The sequence below is a fragment of the Nycticebus coucang genome, chromosome 2 (assembly GCF_027406575.1).
Source record: "Nycticebus coucang isolate mNycCou1 chromosome 2, mNycCou1.pri, whole genome shotgun sequence".
NCBI classification, from domain to species: Eukaryota; Metazoa; Chordata; class Mammalia; order Primates; family Lorisidae; genus Nycticebus; species Nycticebus coucang.
The window spans coordinates 11,208,789-11,233,363 of record NC_069781.1 but is presented as its reverse complement, the minus strand read 5'-3'; positions in this window follow the sequence as shown (position 1 = coordinate 11,233,363).

The window sequence follows — 24,575 nt, the reverse complement described above, 5'->3', positions numbered from 1 at the left end:
TACCCTTGTAAGATGCACTGCAGGTGTAATCCCACCAATCACCCTCCCTCTGCCCCCCTCCCTTTCCCTCATCCCCCATTCTTGGGTTATCACTGGGTTATACCTTTCATGCGAAAGCCATAAATTAGTTTCATAGTAGGGCTGAGTACATTGGATACTTTTTCTTTCATTCTTTTTTTTTTTTGGGTGGGGGCTGGGTTTGAACCCACCACCTCTGGTATATGGGGCCAGTGCCCTACTCTTTGAGCCACAGGTGCCGCCCCTTCTTCCATTCTTGAGATACTTCACTAAGAAGAATATGTTCCAGCTCCATCCATGTAAACCTGAAAGAGTTAAGTCTCCATCTTTCTTTAAGGCTGCATAATATTCCATGGTGTACATATACCACAATTTATTAATCCAGTCGTGGATTGATGGGCAATTGGGCTTTTTCCATGACTTAGCAATTATGAATTGGGCTGCAATAAACATTCTGGTACAAATATCTTTGTTATGATGTGATTTTTGGTCTTCTGGGTATATGCCTAGTAGAGGAATTACAGGATTGAATGGCAGATCTATTTTTAGATCTCTGAGTGTTCTCCAAACATCTTTCCAAAGGAATGTATTGATTTGCATTCCCACCAGCAGTGTAGAAGTGTTCCCTTTTCTCCACATCCACGCCAACATCTTTGGTCTTGGGATTTTGTGATATAGGCTAATCTTACTGGAGTTAGATGATAATCTCAAAGTAGTTTTGATTTGCATTTCTCTGATGACTAAAGATGATGAGCATTTTTTTCATATGTCTGAAGGCCGTGCGCCTGTCTTCTTCAGAGAAGTTTCTCTTCAAATCCCTTGCCCACCCTGCGATGGGATCACTTGTTCTTTCCTTGCTTATAGGTTTGGGTTCTCTGTGGATTCTGGTTATTAAACCTTTGTCAGAGACATAACCTGCAAGTATCTTCTCCCATTCTGAGGGCTGTTTGCTTGCTTACTGTGTTCTTGGCTGTGCAGAAGCTTTTTAGTTTGATCAGGTCCCAGTAGTGTATTTTTGAAGCTGCTTCAATTGCCCGGGGGGTCCTCCTCATAAAGTACTTGCCCAGACCGATTTCTTCAAGGGTTTTCCCTGCACTCTCTTCTAGTATTTTTATAGTTTTATGTCTTAAGTTTAAATCTTTAATCCAGTGAGAGTCTATCTTAGTTAATGGTGAAAGGTGTGGGTCCAGTTTCAGTCTTCTGCAGGTTGCCAGCCAGTTTACCCAGCACCATTTGTTAAATAGGGAATCTTTTCCCCACCCCTGAATGGTTTTAATCGGCTTGTCAAAGATCAAATAGCGGTAAGTAGCTGGGTCCATCTCTTGGTTCTCTATTCTGTTCCATACATCTCTCTGTTTTTGTGCCAGTACCATGCTGTTTTGATCACTGTCGATTTGTAGTATAGTCTGAGGTCTGGTAGTGTGATTCCTCCTGCTTTGTTTTTATTTCTGAGTAATTCTTGGCTATTCGAGGTTTTTTATGATTCCATATAAAACGAAGTATTGTTTTTTCAAGATCTTTAAAGTATGACAGTGGAGCTTTAATAGAGATTGCATTAAAATTGTATATTGCTTTGGGTAATATGGACATTTTAACAATGTTGATTCTTCCCAGCCCTGAGCATGGTATGTTTTTCCATTTGTTAACATTTTTAGCTATTTCTTTTCTTAGAGTTTCATAGTTCTCTTTATAGAGATCTTTCACGTCTTTTGTTAGATAAACTCCCAAATAGTTCATCTTCTTTGGCACTACTGTGAATGTAATAGAGTCCTTAACTGTTTTTTCAGCTTGACTATTGTTGGTATATATAAAGGCTCCCGATTTATGAATGTTGATTTTGTAACCTGAGACACTGCTGTATTTCTTGATCACTTCTAAGAGTTTTGTAGTAAAATCCCTGGTGTTTTCCAGATATACAATCAATAACATCTGTGAAGAGCGAAAATTTGATCTCTTCTGACCCTATATGGATACCCTTGATCGCCTTTTCTTCCCTAATAGTGAAGGCTAAAACTTCCATTACAATGTTAAAGAGCAGTGGGGACAATGAGCAGCCTTGTCTGGTTTCTGATCTGAGTGGAAATTTCAATTTAACTCCATTCAATACAATATTGGCTGTGGGTTTGCTGTAGATGGCCTCTATCAATTTAAGAAATGTCCCTTTTATACCAATTTTCTTAAGTGTTCTGATTATGAAGGGATGCTGGACATTATCAAAAGCTTTTTCTGCATCCATTGAGAGAATCATATGGTCTTTGTTTTGTAATTTGTTTATGTGCTGAATTATACTTATAGATTTATGGATATTGAACCAGCCTTGAGACCCTGGGATAAAACCGACTTGGTCATGATGTATAATTTGTTTGATGTGTTGCTGGATTCTGTTTGTTAGGATCTTGTTGAATATTTTTGCATCTATATTCATTAGTGATATCGGTCTATAATTTTCTTTTCTTGTTGGGTCTTTTCCTGGTTTGGGGATCAGGGTGATGTTTGCTTCATAGAACGTGTTGGGTAGTCTTCCTTCTTTTTCTACATTTTAAAAAACGTTGAGTAATATAGGTAGTAATTCCTCTTTAAAGGTTTGGTAGAATTCTGACATGAAGCCATCTGGTCCTGGGCTTTTCTTTTTAGGGAGATTTTGTATGGTTGATGCTATTTCAGAACTTGATATGGGCCTGTTCAACATTTCCATTTGATTCTGGCTAAGTCTTGGAAGGTGACGTGCTTCCAAGTATTGGTCAATTTCCTTCAGATTGTCATATTTCTGAGAATAAAGTTTCTTGTAATATTCATTAAGGATTTTTTGAATTTCTGAGGAGTCTGTTGTTATTTCGTCTTTGTCGTTTCTGATTGATGAGATTATAGATTTTACTCTTTTTTTCCTGGTTAGGTTAGCCAAAGGTTTATCTATTTTATTGACCTTTTCAAAAAACCAACTTTTTGATTTATTGATCTGTTGTATAATTCTTTGGTTTTCAATTTCATTTAATTCTGCTCTAATTTTGTTTTTTTTCTTTTCTTCTACTGGGTTTGGGGTTGGAGTGTTCTTCTTTCTCTAGTTGCTTGAGATGTCCCATTAAGTTGTTAACTTCCTCTCTTTTCGTTCTCTTAAGGAAGTCTTGCAGTGCTATAAACTTCCCTCTTAGGACTGCCTTTGCGGTATCCCAGAGGTTCTGATAATTCGTGTCTTCATTGTTGTTTTGTTCCAAAAATTTGGCAATTTCCTTCTTAATCTCATCTCTGACCCAGCTATCATTCAGCATAAGGTTATTTAACTTCCATGTTTTTGTATGAGTATGCAGATTCCTGTTGTTACTGATCTCAACTTTTATTCCATGGTGGTCCAAGAAGATGCAGGAATAATTTCTATTCTTTTAAATTTACTGAGGTTAGACTTGTGACCTAAGATGTGATCAATTTTGGAGTATGTTCCGTGGGCTGATGAGAAGTATGTATATTCAGTTTTGTTCGGATGAAATGTTCTGTAGATGTCTGCTAAATCCAAATGTTGGATGGTTAGGTTTAAATCTAAAATGTCTTTGCTCAGCTTCTTATTGGAGGATCAATCCAACACTGCCAAAGGAGTGTTGAAATCTCCAACTATTATAGAACTGGAGGAAATCAAGTTGCTCATGTTTGTTAGAGTTTCTCTTATAAATTGAGGTGCATTCTGGTTGGGTGCATAGATATTAATAATTGAAATCTTATCATATTGAGTATTACCCTTAACAAATAGGAAGTGACCATTCTTATCCTTCCTTACTTTTGTTGGTTTAAAGCCTATTGTATCTGCAAATAAAATTGCAACACCTGTTTTATTCTGATTTTACCATTTGCCTGAAATATGGATGACCATCCTTTCACCCTGAGTCTATGTTTATCTTTTAAGGTAAGATGTGACTCTTTATGCAGCAGATATCTGGCCTGAGTTTTTGTATCCAGTCAGCCAACCTGTGCCTCTTTAGAGGACAGTTTAAGCCATTCACATTAATGGAGAATATTGATAAGTCTGGTAAAATTTTGGGTATCGAGTTTTTTGAAAGTCCAGTGGACATTTTTAATCCTTTCACCACTGTGGAAGTTGGAGTTTGATCAAAAGTTTCTGAGTGAGTTTATTTTTGTGGTAGAGGATTGGGCTGGTTATTATGGAGGATAGGTCTGATAATATCCTGAAGAGCTGGTTTGGTTATGGCAAATTTCTTCAACATGTGAATGTCATTAAAGTATTTAATTTCTCCATGATAAATGAAACTCGGTTTAGCTGGATACAGGATCCAGGGTTGAAAGTTATTTTGCTTTAGGAGATTAAAAGTCGATGACCACCCTCTTTTGGCTTCAAAAATTTCAGCAGAGAGATCTTCAGTCATTCTAATATTCTTCCCTTTGTAGGGAATGGATTTCTTTCGTCAGGCTGCTTTCAGAATTTTCTCCTTCATATTAACTTTAGTGAAGTTAATTATGATATGCCTGGGGGATGTCATATTGGGATTGAGTCTTGCTGGTGTTCTGAAACTGTCTGATATCTGAATTTCAGAATCTCATGGCATGTGTGGAAAATTCTCTTTCGTAATTCATGGAGAAGGGCCTCTGTGCCTAGCGAGGCCACTTTATCAGTTTTAGGGATTCCAGTGAGGCAGATATTAGCCTTTGAATTATCCCAGAGCTCTCTGAGAGAATGATCCATTTTTGCTCTCCATTTCTCTTCCTCTTTGAGAGTTTGGGAGTATTCAAAGGCTTTGTCTTCAATGTCAGAAATCCTTTCTTCTGCTTGCTCCACTCTGTTACTGAGGGATTCTACTGTATTTTTCAGATCTTCGAGGGCTGAAAATTCTTGCTTCAGTGTGTCTAAGTCTTTGGTGGTTTTGTCTTTAAATTTGTTAAATTCTTGAGACAACTTTTGAATTTCTCCTCAAATTTCTAATTCTGACTTTTGAATTACTGCTCGAATTTCTAATTCCAAATTTTCCTCCATTCTTTTAATCTTGTTTGCAATCCAAATTCTCAATTCGATTTCTGACATCTCGGCCAGCTGTTTATGAATGGGATCTTCAGTTACATCTGCCATATCTTTCCTTGGGGGGGTTGATCTATTCTGGTTATTCATATTACCAGAGTATTTCTGCTGATTCTGCCCCATGATTGTTTTACACTGTTTGATTTCTCCACTGGAGCTTTGTCGAGGACCCCTACAGTGCTATGACCTGAGAAACTGGGGCCCTATTTGGTGTGGTGGGGCTAAGTGGTTCTGTCTTGTTTGCAGCTGGTTTCTGTTCAACCATAGTGAAACAGTTACTCTAGGTTGAAGTCTCAGCTGTGGAAAAATACCAGCAATGAAGTCACCACGCCCCCCACAAGCAACAATTGGAAAAGGAAAATCAAACCTTCCTACAACAACATACCCAGGGCACCACCTGAATAGTCCTTGGGCGATTGTCTCAGTTCAAAATGTCCAAATCAATTGTCTCAGTCAGCACCTGTCTCAGAGAGTTTAAAAGGTCTCTGGCAACTGGATCACAGGGGTCTGGTGACTACTCTGATATGGCTTGCTCCAGTGCTCCATGGAGTCAGGAGGAGCCACCCAGCAAATCGATCAGTCTGGGAAGGTTGATGCCTCCTTCCCCACCTTGCACCTCTGTCACACCCAGTCACTGATAGTCCCGCAGTTGGCTGACCCAGTTGCCTGTAGTGAACACATACTCCAGGGGTTTGCACCTGCCTGAATCACGAGGAAATCTATTTCTGCTCAGCCAGGCCGCTGCGTTCTGCCTCTGTCTAGCAGGGGGAGGTGAGGCCTGTCAACCTCGGGCGCTTGATGGAGCCTGGGGGGTGTTCACTCAGTTCTAGCCCCGCCCCTGATTGATGTTACTGACAGAACATAACAGAACAACTTTGCAGGAATTTGTTTCTGTCCCTCTTAAATTCCACTGCAGAAGAGAAGCTATTTTGAGTTCCCAGAGCCTGCGCCTCAGGCCTGTCTTTGCTCCTGCAGGTTTGTATTTGGTTACCTGTCAGTTCTAGCCTCCAGTCTTCCTTTGTCTATAGGCTGATGATCCCCTGAGGGCCAGGCACATCTTAGGCTCAGTAAAGCGGTCTTCTGGGTCAGCCCTGCCCTGGGAACTTCCTAGTCCCTGTGCTCCACCCAGGTTGATACCGCCTCAGGCAAACCCTTTACTCACGGGGCCTGTGTTTCCATCCCAGATTTGTTCCGTGGTGGTTGCTACCTGAGTAGATGCCCATCCTCCTCTGGTTGCCTGGGCAGACAGGGGGTGTGGCTTCAGAATATCCAGGAGTGAGCCCTATTATTGCTAAAAGATGGCTGCTGGGCGGCGCCTGTGGCTCAGTCGGCAGGGTGCCGGCCCCATATACCGAGGGTGGCGGGTTCAAACCCGGCCCCGGCCAAATTGCAACCAAAAAATAGCCGGGCGTTGTGGCGGGTGCCTGTAGTCCCAGCTACTCGGGAGGCTGAGGCAAGAGAATCGCTTAAGCCCAGGAGTTGGAGGTTGCTGTGAGCTGTGTGAGGCCATGGCACTCTACCAAGGGCCATAAAGTGAGACTCTGTCTCTACAAAAAAAAAAAAAAAAAAAAAAGATGGCTGCTGCTCTACGCCTCAGGGCACTGCTGCTTCGGTGTGGTTCCCTTTCAGCCAACCGTCCTCTCCTCACTCCCATGCCCCAGAGTCAGCACTGACCAGCTTCAGTTTAGGCACTGTCCACACCCTTTGAGAAATCATCCAAGAATCTGGACTCCTGGGGGACAGGTCTCCAGACCTGAGTGAGAGCAGAGGGGAGTGCTGGGAGCTCAGAGTTGCAGGTAGAGAATACATACAGTTTTATACAGTTTTATGCCTGGCAGGAGAATGCCATGGCACCCTAGTAGGGGAGGTAGGTCCAGTTTTTAGAGGGTCTCTCCCATGGAGTGTAGTGGGAGGACCTTTGAACTCTGCTCGTTTGTTTGTGGGGGCACTCTGAGCTGTTCTCATGGGGGAGGGGGCTCCTGTCCGCTTGGTGATGGATTTTGTACCTTTTGTTTATATCCTTGGGGTTGTAGCTTCCCTCAGCAGGGTTGATGTGCGTTCTTCAACCTTCTGTCTTGGTGCAGCCCAAATCCACCAGGTTACTTGCTAAATTTCTGTCCTTTAACTCTCCTTCTGGACGGGAGCCTCTGTGGAAAGCTGGCTTAAGTCAGCCACCTTGTCTCCACCCCTAGTCTGTGGGAACTTGATGGGAGTGTTGGTTGTGATTGGCAGCGTCGCTAAGCATCCTCACAACGGTGCCAGCAAGTAGACACCATCTTACAGGTAAGGAAATAGCTCAGAGAAGTGGTGGAACTTGCCTCAGGCCACACAGCCAGGAAAAGTTGAGACCCCAAGCTGGCTCAGTGGTGGTTTGGCAACTGAGCCTGGGGATGCTGATTATGAGCAAATTCTCTGCTTCCATCAGTCCCCTGGTTCTCTGAGGATGTGATTGTCATGGGCTGGGAATGAAGAAGAGGAAAGGGAGACACGGTTTGAAAAAGTGTGCCCCGTCCCCTCAGAGTCCGGTGCATCCGCAGGCCAGGCATGGCAGCTCATGCCTGTAATTCCAGCACTTTGGGAGGCCAGGGAGCAAGGATTGTGTGAGGCCAACCTGGGCAACACACTGAGACCCCATCTCTAAAAATATTAGCTGCAACGAGCTATGATCCCACTACTGGTGAGATCCTGTCTCTTAAAAAGAAACCCTTAGTTGAGATACTGCAAACCCAGGAGCAGTCTCTAGCGCTGGGCCACTGGGCTCTGCCTAACTCAATATTTTCATCAGTGCTGTGACTGTGGGCAGAGATGCTGTTGGTGTGCTTCCCTCTCCCAGGTCATGAGCCTGGGAGAATGTGTGTGTGTGTGTGTAGGAGCAAGTTTCAGGAACTAGTTGGAGGGGGAGAGACTAGAATTTTCTAGATATAAACCAAATCTAAGAAAAAAATTCTGAGCTGATTGTGATAGGCTGAGTGTACTTGGATAAAATCAAGCAGAAATAAACACAGAAGCCTGCACCGAGGTTCCTAAACCCAGCTGCACACAAGGAAGACAGGTGGGGAAACCATGTAGTATCCAAGGCAGAGGTCCCCAGATCTAAACAAGGTCTTTGTCAACTTCTTCCCTTGTGGGCAGGACAAAGACAGTGAATTTGAGAGAAGAGAGAGATGGGGACCAGCACTGAGGCTGTTGTGTAACTTCTCAAGTGCCATGATTCACTTGTACACGCATTTCTGTGAAGGCAAGGATGCTACAGGGCTAATCGCCGATCCTTACCTCTAAGAAACAGGCCTTTAAACTTTCCATAGGCTGACAGAGGGGCCGGTTTGCACCGATAGGAGAAGGGTCACTGAGACAGACAGCTCAAAGGATGAGAGTGGCCCAAGGTATATTCATCAGGTGCTCCTCTGCGGAATTGACAGCTGTGGCTTGGTGAGGTCCAGTGACAGGCCCTCTGCTGAGCCGCCCTCGGTGCCCTCCGACAGATTTCCTCAATACCCCGGCCTGGCTTCGCTGCAATGATATGTGCCTGGCACACAGTAGGAGCTCCATAAATGAACAGAAAGAGATCCACAAACTCCAGGGTGTGCGTCTGAATGTGCATGTGCGTGTGTGTGTGTGCACGTGTGCGTGCGTGCATGAGCCTGCCCGTGTGCAGAGGGTCCTTTTCCCCTGAGTGGCGGGTCGGTCCTGATGGTTCCTTCTTGCTTTAGCAGTGACAATCCAGTGCCTCTAGTCTCCAACCAGCGTGGGCTTTAATTGCCTGAAAATAGACGATAGATGCAAGGAAAATAATGAGGCCTAATTATGTTAATTAAACGGCTAATTCATTAATTAACGCACTCGCATCCTTGGCTTGGAAAGCCCCTTCGCGGTGGCCAGTTGGCTGGTTCGGCTCCAGCTGCGGAGGAGGGGCCTGCCTGAGCACGGGTGGCAGGCAGCCCTCCTGGGTGGGGGCTCCCAGAGCCTGGGCTGCCAGGACGCCCCTTGGCCGCTCCTCCTTGAGTTTCCCTGGGCTGGGCCCTGCAGGCTGCTCCCTGTTGCCCTGTCTGTGAAGTGGGTGGTAGGTAGATCTAGGCCTGGGGCCGTGTCCTCCAGGAGCTTCCTGGTGACTTCTTGGGTGACCTCTCAGCCTGGAAGAGGCATAGATGGGCAGAGCCCCCCAGAGAGAGGGGGCAGGGCTGTCCAGTGGGGACAGCTCAGGTGACTGTGAGACTCATAGATGGAAGGAGGCAAGTGGAATGAGCTTGCAGCTGGGACAGTCTAGGAGCCCCTTCTGTAACCAAGGGACCACCTGGCATCTGGACCCTGTGGATAAGAGCAGGGTAGCAAATGCTTGGTTGTGACCACAGAGGGGCTAGCCACTGTTCATAGGACACAGACCTGTCCTTCTCTGAGCCCTTCGCAGGCCTCCCCCACCCAAGGCAGCCTCAATGCCTTCGGGTCAGGAACCCAAATGTGTTTTCCCAACACACTTTTTGTAGTTGGAGCTCTGGTAGTTTGCTGTAATATAGTTATGTGTAAGTTCATCTGATTCTCTCTCCTGACAACCTCCAGGGTCCGTAGGGCAGGTGCCCTGCTCTGCACCCCTGGGACCTGGCTCAGAGCTGGGCACACAGTAGGTGCACATGCACTGTTTGGGGAATGAATTGTTTACGAATGTCAGGTTTTGTGGGTCACGCCCTTTGTCACAGGTCACAAAGGCCTGCCCGCCTTCCCCATCACAGCCTGTACCACATTGTTAAAATCATCTATCTCTGGGTTCCCACTCAGTGCCTGTGAAGTGGCAATGAATTTTATAGTCACAAACTCAGATGAATAAAGATGTCATTTTGGGGGCTGTGTGGAAAAGAGGGTGGAGGTTTCAGGATTGAATTCTGGCTTCAGCACTTCTAGGCTGTGTGACTTTATTTGAGTGTCTTACCCTCTCTGAGCTTCAGGCTTCCCTGGGGAAATGGAGCTAGTGAGTGCTCCTTTCTCACAGGGTGCTGTGGGCTTTAAATGAGACGTTGCCGAGTGCACAGACCAGGCCTGGGGGAGGCAGTGCCTAATCACTGGCAGCTTATTTGATTTCATTTTTCTTAATACTGCATTTTGAACCACAAGAACTCATTTTTCCTGATGCCAAAAATGTAATCCAGACAAAGCTGGTCAAATTAAAGTTTCTTGGTCACTTCTGTTGGAAAAATTTGTTTCATGGATGGGTCTGCTTATCCTTGGCCTCTTCTTGGGGTTGGTGCTGAGCTTCGGAGCTCACGCGGCCCTGGACGCCAGGACTTCCCCTGGGTCACTCACTTCTGTCTCTCCCCACTTAGCCTCTAAGCCTTGTCAAATTACCATCTTATATTTTGGTAATTTGTCACATACACATACACTTGTCAAATTATCATCTTATATTTTGAACCAAGTGTACTAGTTTGGTAAAAATTCGGCAATCTAAAACCGTGCCTGTGTCTGAAACCCAGTGTGTATACCACCTCCATCGTCAGCCTTCAGACACCTGGCCTGCAGGACTGCAGAGCTGGGAGCGAGGCTGGCCCTGAAAGGACTTAACAAACAGAATGCAGCCTATCTGTATTTGTATTTTGATACTTTGTTTATCATGGATTTTTTTTTTTTGCTTTATTTATTCATTTATTTTTAAAGAGATGGGGTCTCACTCTGTCACCCAGTCTGGAGTGCAGTGGTATAGTCATAGCTCACTGCAGCCTTGAACTCCAGGACTCAAGCGAACTTCCCGCTTCTACCTCCCAAAGTGTTGGAATTATGTGCACCAGTCACCCTGCCTGGACTGATTTAAAAAAATATTGCACTGAGTATTATTTATGTTGATCAGTGAGTTTTGGGTGCCCACTTAAGTTTTGCACTTGCCTCCCTCCATCCACCGCCTTTCGGAGCCCTTCCCTGTTCCTGCCTGCCTTCTGTCCCAACCCCTCCATGCCCTCCTCTGGTCCCCAGCTCTCACAGGGACTGTTAGCATCCCCATGGGGCCTGAGAGGCAGTGGTTTCTCTGCTCTGGGACTTCTTAAACCCGGCTTGCGGGGGTCTTTGGGCACTTTTCTCGGCTCCACCTGGGAATCTTCTTGGAGAGGAATGGGTCGGGCAGCAGACGGGAGCCTCTCCCTCTGACCCATGTCTCTGTCTGCATCCACTGCGGGGTGGCAAGACGGGCAGGAATGTTTTTTTCCTTTTCTCATAGCCTTCCCATCTCCCCTGCTAAATCCCTGCACCCGTGTCATGATTTGACACCAAAGCCAGGACAGGGTATCTTCGTTCTTCAGTTTCTCCACTGATTGTTCCTACAGCCATGTATGGCCCTCCTGCTGAGTGCCCTTACATGGGACAGTCAGCGGAAAGGGGGTGTGGGCTCCAGCCTCCTCCCCGATGGCATCCGGCCTTGCTTAGATGCTCCTGTAGCTGCCCTGGAGGCTGCTGGGGGACTGAGCCTCCTTCCAGCCACAGGTGGCTGGAGAGACATCTCCACAAGGTCTTTGGGGTCACCCACTACCCGGACAGGGCCCCCAAACCACAGCCACTCAGGCATGGAGAGGAAGGGTTCTTCAGGGAGGGAAGAGAGCTCCGGCTGGTGCCAGGTGGAATTCAGCACCAGGGAGAGGGAATCGATTGCTTTATTGCTGAGACTTAATTTGAAGAAAGTGAAACTAAAGCTTCATAAGAAATATGATTATTATACAATGCTTAAGCCTTTGCCTGGAGGGCCTGAGCCCTGCTTGACTCGCCCCTGTCTGGGATAGCAGGAACCACAATCTCACTCTCTAATTGGAATGGATTTCACAAGTGCAATAAAAGCAACCACCTAGATGTGGGAACTTGTCGCTTGGAGCTGTCTCCAGGCAGACTTGATAAATGTGGGCATTCTGCAGAGCTCCCATCTCCCGACCTCTGGCCCCGAGGCTCTCCTCCCCTACAATGGACGATGACAATAATAATAAAAACAATAACAACAATGACAACGACAACAGCAACAATAATAAAAGCAGTGGAACATTTAATGAGCACTTATGCATCAAGCACTGGGCTTAGCAATTTTCAGGCACTATCTCCTTGGATCCTATGTTAACTCCATGAAGAAGTGTATTAGTCAGCTATTACCACAAAATTGCTGTGTAACAAGCAGCCCCCACTCAGTTGCTTAAGATAGCAATCAGTTATTTTCATAGATCTGATGTCTGTGGCTGGGGGTTATTTAATGTTGTCTGGCCTCAGCAGAGGTAATTGGTCTCCTTGCCACATTTTATGTCCTCTTTCTGGGACCTGCACTTTCTGGGACCAGGGCACGTTCTTCTCAGGTAGGTAGCAGAGATATAAGAGAGTGAGTGGAAATACCCAAATCCTGAGGCCCAGGCACCAAACTGACTCCCTTCCCCTCTTTCTCATTCTGTTGCCAAAACAAGTCACACAGCAAACTCAAAGTGAAAGGTGGGAAACAATTTCTTGTCTCTTCGGTGGGAGATGTTGCAAAGTTACAGGGCAGAGAGTGTGGCTACCGGGAGAGGTGAAGCACTGGGACCACACATGCAATCTCCATGGACAGGTGACTATTATCTATTCCTGTTTTATAGATGAGAAACACAGGGGCCAGAGAGGAACAGTTCCATACCCAGGGCTACCTGGACTCAGCTAGCTGAGATTTGGAGCTAAACCCATGTGATTCCTGAGTCTGTGGTCTTAGTGACCCTCTTGTCATTATGCACTTCAGTGTTTGAGCCACCCTGGCCGAGGTAGCTTGTCAGGAACCAGCTCATTCTGACCTCAGACATGTGACCTGGTCCTGCCATTGGGGCTCCAAGTGCTCCTGGCCTCTGCCCTCTGGTTCTCACCAGCCCAGGAATGGGCTCTGCAGAAACCCCCTCGTCTGATCTTCATTCTGCCCTGGGAGGGGGACCTGGCTTCTCCAGTAACCTCAACCCATGACTCAATGTGTCCTGTGACCCCAACTCAGCCCAGAAGACTCACTCTGAACTCAGCCTTCCAAGTGATTGGCACCCCAGACTCTCACCAACTTCCCTCTCTACTCCCCAACCTGCCCTGAGACATGGACTCACCTGATACGAATTACCTCACCAGCCTCCTCTGGGGCACATTTGGGCCCATGTTGCCCTTGGTGCCTTGACCCCTCTCCTGGGGCCCTAGGATCCCAGCCTGGGACATTGTGCTCAGGAGCACTCAGGGACCCACTGACTCTCACCACCTGACTCTTTTTAAAGTTTTTATTATTTCTCTATTACCCAAGTAATACATGTTCATTGCAGGAAAATTAGAAAATACAGAAAAGCATAAAGAAAAAAAGATCAAGTGTAACCAGTTTAGAGGCATCTCCGCTCATTAGGGGTATAAACATGAAACGGTTTTATTTTCTCCAATAACTGCCACACTCGGCTGTCTCTAAACCATCCTCTCTCCCTTCCTGCTGGGTGGTGAGTCCATAAATGACATCTCTGTCCAATTCTGTAATTTTCCACTTTGGGTTATTAAGACTGGCTCATTCAGTCCCATTTATCTGAGAACTCCAGTCTTGAATTTTGTGCCTGCCTGTCTCCCTCCCTGGGGGGCTGCACACACTCCAGCAGCCCGGCTGGGATATGCCTCTCTCTCCCCTTCCCCTTCCCCTTCCTGGCTGCACCCAGCTGTGGTGTTGGGCTGGGGGACATAGGGCTCATACAGCCTCTTTGGGGGTTCTGGAAGCGCTGTAAATTGCCTGTGGGCAGATGGCCATTCCTAAGGGTCTCCTGGTGAGGGAGGGGCTCCTCTCTGTCCTGGCTCCCAGGCTCTCGCAGTCCCTCATGGTTCAGCCACACCTTGTGGCCAGCCCCAGCTATGGCTTTCTGTCATGTTTTCTGATGAGTATCCCTTTTTTCCAGGCTGCTGTGATATCTGCAAACCTGTGACCCTCAGTTATTGGGCCTGGGTATACCTGCTGCAGCTGGGTGCAGAGCCTTCGTCCTTGTCCCCACCCCGCTGGGCAAGCCCCATGCTCTAGGCCAGTGAGCCCTTTCCCGGGCTCAGTGGGCACAGGGGGAGCCAGCAGTCAAGCACTCGGCTGGGGAAGCTGGTCTCCCCTCCCTGCAGGACCTGGGCTGGAGAGACATGGCCTTGACCTTAGTGAGGGGGAAAAACCAAACATTCCACCTTCAAGTAGAGGAGAGGGGAGGACATGGCCATTTCTCCCTCTTGACCTCTGTTACCCACATCTGGGGAGGGACTGGGTACTTGTGGAATGGACTCCTGACTGCCTGCGGTCCTGGGGTCCCCAATGCTGCCACCTCCCAGGGACCCTCTTTTGGTGCCCCGGTCAAGTCCTTTCACTTGTTAGTGTTCACCTGTGGGGTTACAACCCAGCAACAATGGCTGGCCCTCCTCCATCTTCCTGTCCTTGGGGTAAGTCATTGGTGCTTACCTCAAGTGTTCCTGTCCCCCCAGCTGATTAGATCAGAGATGGACACCTGCCCCAAGTCAGCCTGGGGCAAGAGGTCTCTGAAGAGGCCAGAACCAAAGCTGGGGACCTCAGGAGCAAGGCTGTTGTGTCCCCAAGAGCTGGACCTCAGAGAGAGGAGGAGAAGATGAAAGGGTGCGGTTCTGAGTGCCGTGTAACTCACAGCTCCTATCTCTCAGGGCTCCTTGGTAGGAGGGGGGACATCCTTGTGAAAAGTTCCCAGCCATTTAGAGAGAGTCTGTCGTTCGAAACAATGTCCTTCCTAACTAGGACACAAATGCTTATGAATGCCTACATGCAATGTTTAATTAAAATGAGACCATACTTTTGACGTTTCCCAAATTGTTATCTATCAATGTTAATAGGGATCCTGTGGAAATTGGTTCTATGTTCGAGTAAGTCTGGAAAACATTGGTTAAAGAAAGTTTCTTTACTGCAGGACTTCTCAGAGCCTTTAATGATTCCATGAATGTGCATTTGTGAGTATGTGTGTGGTTTCCCCAACTTATGTGATCACGTTGAATTCGTGGAACAATATTCTTCAGATAACAGTCTGTGGGATTCTAAATAATTGTATTATACTGTGGTATAATTTTTATCATCTTTATCATCTGTACTAATAATTACTCAGTACTTGGTCCTTCTGAATTACCTTGACTTCTTCAGATCAGTGAACGGAGGCCCAGATTAGTTAAAACCTTGCTTAATGTCACACAGAAAGCTGGTACACAAAGGACCCTGCTGGCCCACGGGGTATTACAGGTTTCTCTACTTCACCATGGCGCCTTCCTGCCTGTCCCTGCTTCCCATGTGTCAATAAATATTCACATGTATGTGGCAGTCCCTCTGACGAATGTGCCTGACTTAGCAGCCTGACCTCCCTTGCTGGACATTATTTAGGGCTCAGTGCTGCAGGCTGAAATGCCTGCGGAGCAGTCATCTGGCTGCCACTGCCACCAGCTTGGTCTGAGAGGAGCCTGCCTCCCTGTCACTGGGCCCTTGGAAAGATGTGAAAGCTTGGAGCCAGCCCCGTCCAGGCCAGGGGCTCCTGGGGGTTGGAGCTCGCCATGGCCACTTGTCAAGGGCTCCTCCTGCATTTCCCCATAGGGACTATAGGGGCAGGCATGGTGACAAGTCACATCTAGGGGTTCTCACACTGGGAGGAAAGGGGGCACCCCCAACCTTCCTGAGCTCGCCCCTGGCGACGGTGGGTTAGACCCGAGGTGGACACGTGATACCACTAGGGTCTCAATGCTCTTCAGGGCACCCGAGAGACTCTGAGGCTCCTGAGCTGGCGCATGTGTACAGAGGGGCGGGAATGGGCAGAGCACGGGGGCAGAAGCATGGGATGACAGGGCATGTGGGAGGGACAGAGGCAGAGACAGGGACAGAGAGGATGCTCATCCCCTCACCAGATGTGGTCACGCTTCCTACCTTTAGGTTCCAGGAGATTCCCCTATAAATTCCCTATAGAGATTCCCCTATAAATTCCTTATTTTTCCTCCCTTTAGTTTGTGAGTGTGTCACTTACTTGCAGGTGGAAAGCCTGCCCAGTCCACTACCGCAAGGCCATACTGGCTGCTCAACCACCCCTTGCTAACCTCGAAATCCTCAAAGGACTGGGGGCTAGTAGGTGACAGCATGGGCATCACTGTGGGGGGCGGGGGGCTGGGAGATGACCCGGGCCATTGGGTCTTAGCCTCAGGCCTCCTGACTGCTGTCGGAGAGTGGGCCCCACCCCAGAGGGCCCTTGGGGATTTCCAGGCCCCGAAAGGTGGTGAACCAGCCAGGGGCAGGAGGAACAGTTGGCTCAGCTGGCCGGTGGGTGGTAGCTCTCTCAGCCACAGGGCAGCTGAATAGCTGTGCCGAGGCTCTGCTTAGAAAGATGAGGGCTGAAGGAGGCCAGCAGGGTGGTGAAGCACACGGGCTGCCAGCAGTGGGGAGAGGGATTTGTCCCTAGGCCGAGAGAGAAGGGATAGGAGGGCAGAAGGACGGCTGGTGGGACTGTGCCTCTGGTCAGAGGAAGGAGGCACTGCCCAGCAGAGATGGGGCTGGGGCAATGAAAGCGCCTACCCCTCTCCCCTGTGCCTGTCCCATCTCCGGCCTATGCTTCTATGGGCTGAACTGACAGCCAGGCAGAGGGCGAGAGATCTGGATGCCATCCACGAAGGCCCACAGACCAGGGCAGGAGGGGAGAGTGGCTCTAGGGAGTAGTGGGGGCCACCACTGAGGGGACCTTCTTCGTGAGCAGATCCCTGCTAGGCCAGGCTCAGATTTCTGGCCACCCCAGCACCCTCCTTCTTGAATGAAGACAGTATCCTTAGAGAATGGGATTATTATTATAAAGTTGCTACAGGTGAGGGAGATATCAACTCTCTGCTCTGCTGTTAGACTGCGTTCCTTTCCCTAATTGAGTAGCCTTATTGTTGCACAAGTCCAAACACAACTGCTGTCTCTTTTAGGTAATGTCAACAAATACCTAGTACCATCTGGGATGAACCAAGGACCTGACAATGAAAATGTGCTCGGTACTGTGACTGGCAGACAGCAAATGCCAAGTACGAGTTAGAGCCTATTACTCTTAATTTTCCATGCAGAGCAGGGATCAGAGTCTATCACGCTAAGACTCTGCATCCTAGGCTGGGGAAATCTTTGTCTTGCAAAGGGGCCTGCTGGACAATAAAAGTTAGATCAAGGTTCATGGCTTCATCCCCAGCATGGAAAGGGTGAGTCTTTGGAATGTGCTCCTAGAGGCCAGATTTGGGACTTTCAAAGAGAAAAGGACTGGGGACTGATGACTGAGTCTCGTGTGGACCTACTGCCTGCCAAGCGCTGTGCTAAGGGCTTGTGGGGAGGGAGCTCCTGCCTTCTCATCATAGCACTTTGAAGGAGGTACCATCATCACCCCCATTTTACAGATGAGGAAACTGAGGCTCTGAGGGCTGGAGTGACCTGCCCAAGGTCACATGGCTAGTGAGTGGTACACTGAGCACCACCCAGGTGTTTCCTAGAGAGAATCACCTCCTCCCCCCCCCCAGGCTGTCACCCTCGTGTCCATATCCCTGTTCCTAAATAGGCATGATGACAAATTTTTCTTGAATCAAAGAATGAATGAATGAAAGCAAGAATTGCACTCCTAACCCAAGGGAGGAAGGTTTATTTTAGGGCTCCTGGATTCTGAAAAACTAACAGACCAGTCAGGCATGTCCCCATTCTCCTGAGTCCCCGGCAGGATCCCTTCAGGACACTGAGTTGGGAACACAGCCAGTGCAGCTCCTGCCTCTCTCTGCCTGGGCAGTGGGTTTTGAGCCAGCGTGAGGAAGGAGCTGGCTAACTGGGCAGTTCTCGCCTCTCTTTTCCTTCTCCTCTGGTCCCCATCCCAAAGGTAAAAAGTTCACACGGGCGGCCATTCGTCGCCGGCTGTCAGGCCGCCGTGTAATCTCTCTGTGGTTTTATTACTTAAAAATGGCGCAGCATCCGGGCTGGGGAATTTTCCAAGGTGTTTGAGGCTGCCACGGGTCCCATTTATATTGTGCCTGAGTTTCCTTCCCAGTCTCCTTGAGACAAGTGACCAGCAGGCTCCACTGTGAAGGCCAAATCAGTCATTTGCCAACAGGAGCCAGGCCGTGAATTATCAGGGGAGGTCTCAGTGGGAGCTCGGGCTGGGGGCGCAGGGTGACAGTAAACATCTCCCCAGGACGTGTGCCCCATCGCTCATGGGCGGATAGCAGATCTAGGCACACACGTGCGGCCCCCATCTCTAAATCTTGGCCTGACCTGTGAGAGAGACAGAGGTGACTTTCAAGGGGGTCCATCTGCAGGGGACTCTGGCAGTTTGTGGCAGACGTGTTTGCCCGGCAGGGACGCCTCTGGCTCCGAGTGCCAGCTGGAAAACACTGACCTTCAGCTTAATTAATTTATTCATCTGCTTACACTTTTACTTGACAAAAATCTACTACTGAGCTTCGGGTACGTGGAGGGGATGCATATTTAAAATTTCTTGAGAGATGCAAAATGTAGGTCTTTATTTTAGGGGGGCAATAGGGCTCTGAGGTCAGGTTTCCTCTGCGTTCTGTGTCACCCTGCCCCAGCTTGAGGACCCTGCCTGCCCACCCCCTTGCTCTGTCTGGGGTCGAGAGGCTCTCTGTGCCAAGGAGAGGGGGCAGCTGCCCTGGCTGAGGGGGGTCTCTGCCCAGGATGGCTGTTGGCTGCCAGCCCCTGCACTGGGCACTTACCTGCCAGGTTTCATCAAGTCCTTACAAAGAGCCTGTGACATACGTAGGTTCTGCGACTGTCCCAGTTTGCAGAGGGGGAGAGGAGCACAAAGAGGCTAAGAAGTCGTCCAAGGTCAACAGTGAGTGGGTGCTGCAACTTGGATTGGAACCCAGGTCCATCTGCCTGAAGTCCCATGGGAGGAAAGTGCTGTCTGTAGTGTGCAGGGGCCTGAGGCCCTGAGAGCCTGTTGTTGAGGAGTGTCTCAGCCACCTGCCACTGAAACCCGAGCGTGCGGTCTCCACTTGCTCCAGCCCATGGGAAGGGAAGGAAACTGGTATAGGACAGAGATTGGGGACAAGAAGGGGGTCTTAAAAATTAGAAAGAGGTGCTGAGAAAGGAGAAATGAGGTGTACAAGGTAAGGTGTGGAACTAAGGTGTGGCAGAGAGAGGAACAGAGAGGGCAGAAAGGTGGGGCGCAGCTTCGGGAGAGTGGAGAAGGCTGGCCCTGCAGGCCTTGTGCGGGCCCTTTCCTCTCTGGTCTGTCCTTCTGTCTATCCGTGTCTCTCGCCTCTGGCTCCTTTTGTTTCTGACCTTCTGGCCCCAGCCATATAGCTGCAGGGTCTTGAGGAGAGGCCTTGGCCTCCCTGAGCCACAGTCTCCTGACCTGCAAAGTGGGGAGAGTAGCGTGGGTTTCTGTGAGGACTCTGGGACGAAGGTGACCAAATCATCCCATTTGTTTAGGATATTCCTGCTTTTAGTGCTAAGAGGTCCCCAACCTGGCCAATCTCTTGGTCCCGGACTGACGGGGCAGCTGGCCACTCTGGGAGGTGGTGGCTCGTGGTCCCCAGCCCTGCACACAGGACAGGACCTCTGTCTTGGGCCTTCTTGGTTCTCCTGCTCTCCCCTCCCAAGGTCCTGCCTTGTCTGCTGCGTGTCTCACTGCCTGTCTGACTGTCCCCTCACCTCCTGGTCTCCGTCTCCAGCTCCTCCCGTGTCTCTGGAGACTCTCTCCACTTCCTCTCTCTGCTTCTCTCTTGGCCTCATCTCAGCCCCTCCCCTGTTCTGTAGGCCCTGCCTCTCCTTTCTCTGTCCCACTTTCTAATTTTAGGGACCTCTTTTTGTCTCTGGTCTCTGTCCTCGGCCAGAGTTTCCTACTTTCCCAAGGGCTGGATTGAGGGGTGGTGTGGAGGGTGGGTGGAGACACTCCTGGTCCCTTCACAGTGACCCTGAGACCCTAACCTGGAGGCCCAAGCCTCGGTGGGGTCTTGAGGGCAGGTCCAGGGCCAGCAAGAGGGATGACCCGGAGGGCCTGCCACTGCCCCGCCCCCAGCCGGGAAGGCAGTGGGCCGGCACAACTGCCCCTGCAGCAGCCTCCAGCCTGTTTGTGCTCAGACAAGGGCCGACTCTTTCAAAGATAATTTATTGGCTGATACCTCAGTGCCCATGGTAATAGCTTGTGCTTAAATAATAATCAGCTTGATTGCCGTGCAGTCGTTAAACTTTTTTTCCCATTCAGTTTAACTGACCATTTTGTGTGTGGTTTGGAAGAAGGGGGGAGAAGGAGCCCAGTCATTATCCCGGGCCTAGAATGGGAGTTAATTTCTAATGAAGGTATAATTTTATTCCAATGATTTTACATTTAATTAACTAAAGCTACAAGTAATTTGAAATTACATGGTGATGGGGGCCTTACTTTGGGGATCGCAGAGGCCAGAGGAGGGGGGATGAAGGCAGGGGAACTGAGGGGTGGGACAACTAGGGAGGAAGGGTGAGCGGAGGAGAGGGACAAAACTGGGGGAGCACTGAGCGGGATCCAGGCCCCCACGGGCACCCGGGGCCTGTTACTGCTTGGACCCTCACCCAAACACTTTGTAGTAGGAAGAGCCATTGTCTCCACCTTACAGGTGGGGAAAGGAGGCTCAGAGCAGCGGAGGAGTGGACCCTGGTTTTTGGCCTGTCCTTTCTTCCCTCCTCTCCCTGTTCTGGAAGCCCTCGCCTGCGTAGCTCCCTGCCCTTGACCCTATCCTGTGGAGCCACAATGTTGTTCCTTGGTCCTGACCCCTGGAGCCACTGTGTGGGGCTAATGACCCCCTTCCCTGGGATTTGGGCACAATCAGGCAGAGGGCTTTTGGTGGCTGAAGGATAAGATTTGCTTTTCTCTTTTATGTAATTTTAACTTATGTTCAGTTCAGTAAGGGGGCAAATCAGAAGGGGACGGCTGGGTGAAAGTTTACAGACGTTCACCTCCACATCTCTGTCACTCAGATCAAGCACTTACAGGCTCCCTCACTCCTTCTCCAGTTGCTGCTTCCCCAAATAAGGACGCATGATGTCCATCGCCACAGCTGAGGTTTGCTCTGTGCAGACCTGGTGTAGGAACCGGTGTGTGTTCTTCTGCATTTGGCATCTCTCATTCCCTGCTTGCAGAAGTCACCCACGTTTGGTGCCTGTCACGGTGGTTTGTTCATTTTCGTTTTTGTGTAGGATTCCAGTGTAGGAATTTGCTACAATTTACTTATTTTCTTCTTCTTCTTCTTTTTATTAAATCATAGCTGTGTACATTAATGTGATCATGGGGCACCGCACACTGGTTTTATAGACTATTTGACATATTTTCATCACACTGGTTAACATAGCCTTCCTGGCATTTTCTTAGTTATTGTATTAAGACATTTATATTCTACATTTACTAAGTGTCACATATACCCTTGTAAGATGCACCGTAGGTGCAATCCCACCAATCACCCTCCCTCCGCCCATCCTTCCCCCTCCCTTCCCTCTCTCTCTCCCTTCCCCATATTCTTAGGTTATAACTGGGTTATAGCTTTCATATGAAAGCTATAAATTAGTTTCATAGTAGGGCTGAGTACATTGGATACTTTTTCTTCCATTCTTGAGATACTTTACTAAGAAGAATATGTTCCAGCTCCATCCATGTAAACATGAAAGAGGTAAAGTCTCCATCTTTTTTTAAGGCTGCATAATATTCCATGGTGTACATATAGCACAATTTATTTTTTTTTATTAAATCATAGCTGTGTACATTGATATAATCATGGGGCATCATTCACTAGCCTCACAGACCATTTACCAAGTTTCACATATACCCTTGTAAGATGCACCGCTGGTGTAATCCCACCAATCCCCTTCCCTCTACCCACCTCCCCCCTCCCTCCCCTCCCTTTCCCCCTTCCCCCTATTCTTAGGTTGTAACTGGGTTATAGCTTTCATGTGAAAACCCTAAATTAGTTTCATAGTAGGGCTGAGTACATTGGATACTTTTTCTTACATTCTTGAGATACTTTACTAAGAAGAATATGTTCCAGCTCCATCCATGTAAACATGAAAGAGGTAAAGTCTCCATCTTTCTTTAAGGCTGCATAATATTCCATGGTGTACATATACCACAATTTATTAATCCATTCGTGGATCGATGGGCACTTGGGCTTCTTCCATGACTTAGCAATTATGAATTGGGCTGCAATAAACATTCTGGTACAAATATCTTTGTTATAATGTGATTTTTGGTCTTCTGGGTATATGCCCAGTAGAGGGATTACAGGATTGAATGGCAGATCTATTTTTAGATCTCTGAGTGTTCTCCATATCTCTTTCCAAAAGGAATGTATTAATTTGCATTTCCACCAGCAGTGCAAAAGTGTTCCCTTTTCTCCACATCCACACCAACATCTCTGGTCTTGGGATTTTGTGATATAGGCTAGTCTCACTGGAGTTAGATGGTATCTCAAAGTAGTTTTGATTTGCATTTCTCTGATGATTAAAGATGATGAGCATTTTTTCATATGTCTGAAGGCCGTGCGCCTGTCTTCTTCAGAGAAGTTTCTCTTCAAGTCCCTTGCCCAGCCTGCAATGGGATCCCTTGTTCTATTCTTGCTAATGCGTTTGAGTTCTCTGTGGATTCTGGTTATTAAACCTTTGTCGGAGACATAATCTGCAAATATCTTCTCCCATTCTGAGGGCTGTTTGCTTGCTTTACTTACTGTGTTCTTGGCTGTATAGCACAATTTATTTTTATTTTTTTTTATTTTTGGCCGGGGCTGGGCTTGAACCCACCACCTCCGGTATATGGGACTGGTGCCCTACCCTTTGAGCCACAGTCGCCACCCCATAGCACAATTTATTAATCCATTCGTGGATCAATGGGCACTTGGGCTTTTTCCATGACTTAGCAATTATGAATTGGGCTGCAATAAACATTCTGGTACAAATATCTTTGTTATAATATGATTTTTTGGTCTTCTGGGTATATGCCTAGTAGAGGAATTATAGGATTGAATGGAATATCTATTTTTAGATCTCTAAGTGTCCTCCAAACATTTTTCCAAAAGGAACGTATTAATTTGCATTCCCACCAGCAGTGTAGAGGTGTTCCCTTTTCTCCACATCCACGCCAACATCTCTGGTCTAGGGATTTTGTGATATAGGCTAATCTTACTGGAGTTAGATGATATCTTAAAGTAGTTTTGATTTGCATTTCTCTGACAATTAAGGATGATGAACATTTTTTCGTATGTCTGAAGGCCGTGCGCCTGTCTTCTTCAGAGAAGTTTCTCTTCAAGTCCCTTGCCCAGCCTGCGATGGGATCACTTGTTCTTTTCTTGCTTATACATTTGAGTTCTCTGTGGATTCTGGTTATTAAACCTTTGTCGGAGACATAACCTTCAAACATCTTCTCCCATTCCGAGGGCTGTCTGCTTGCTTTACTTACTGTGTTCTTGGCTGTGCAGAAGCTTATTAGTTTGATTAAGTCCCAGTAGTGTATTTTTGAAGCTGCTTCAATTGCCTGGGGGGTCCTCCTCATAAAATACTCACCCAGACTGATTTCTTCAGAAGTTTTCCCTGCACTCTCTTCTAGTGTTTTTATAGTTTCATGTCTTAAGTTTAAATCTTTAACCCAGTGAGAGTCTATCTTAGTTAATGGTGAAAGGTGTGGGTCCAGTTTCAGTCTTCTACATGTTGCCAGCCAGTTCACCCAGCACCATTTGTTAAATAGGGAATCTTTTCCCCACTGAATGGTTTTAATTGGCTTGTCAAAGATCAAATAACGGTAAGTAGCTGGGTTCATCTCTTGGTTCTCTATTCTGTTCCATACATCTAACTCTCTGTTTTTGTACCAGTACCATGCTGTTTTGAGCACTATCGATTTATAGTATAGTCTGAAGTCTGGTAGCATGATTCTTCCTGCTTTGTTTTTATTTCTGAGTAATGTCTTGGCTATTCGAGTTTTTTCTGTTTCCATATAAAACGAAGTATTATTTTTTCAAGATCTTTAAAGTATGACAGTGGAGCTTTAATAGAGATTGCATTAAAATTGTATATTGCTTTGGGTAATATGGACATTTGAACAATGTTGATTCTTCCCAGCCCTGAGCATGGTATGTTTTTCCATTTGTTAACATTTTCGGCCATTTCTTTTCTTAGAGTTTCATAGTTCTCTTTATAGAGATCTTTCACATCTTTTGTTAGATAAACTCCCAAATATTTCATCTTCTTTGGCACTACTGTGAATGGAATAGAGTCTTTAACTGTTTTTTGAGCTTGACTATGTTGGTAATAATAAAGGCTACCGATTTATGAATGTTGATTTTGTAATCTGAGACACTGCCGTATTCCTCGATCACTTCTAAGAGTTTTGTAGTAGAATCCCTGGTATTTCCAGATATACAATCATATCATCTGCAAAGAGTGAAAATTTGATCTCTTCTGACCCTATATGGATCCCCTTGATCGCCTTTTCTTCCCTAATAGCGAAGGCTAAAACTTCCATTACAATGTTAAAGAGCAGTGGAGACAATGGGCAGCCTTGTCTGGTTCCTGAGTGGAAATGATTTCAATTTAACTCCGTTCAATATG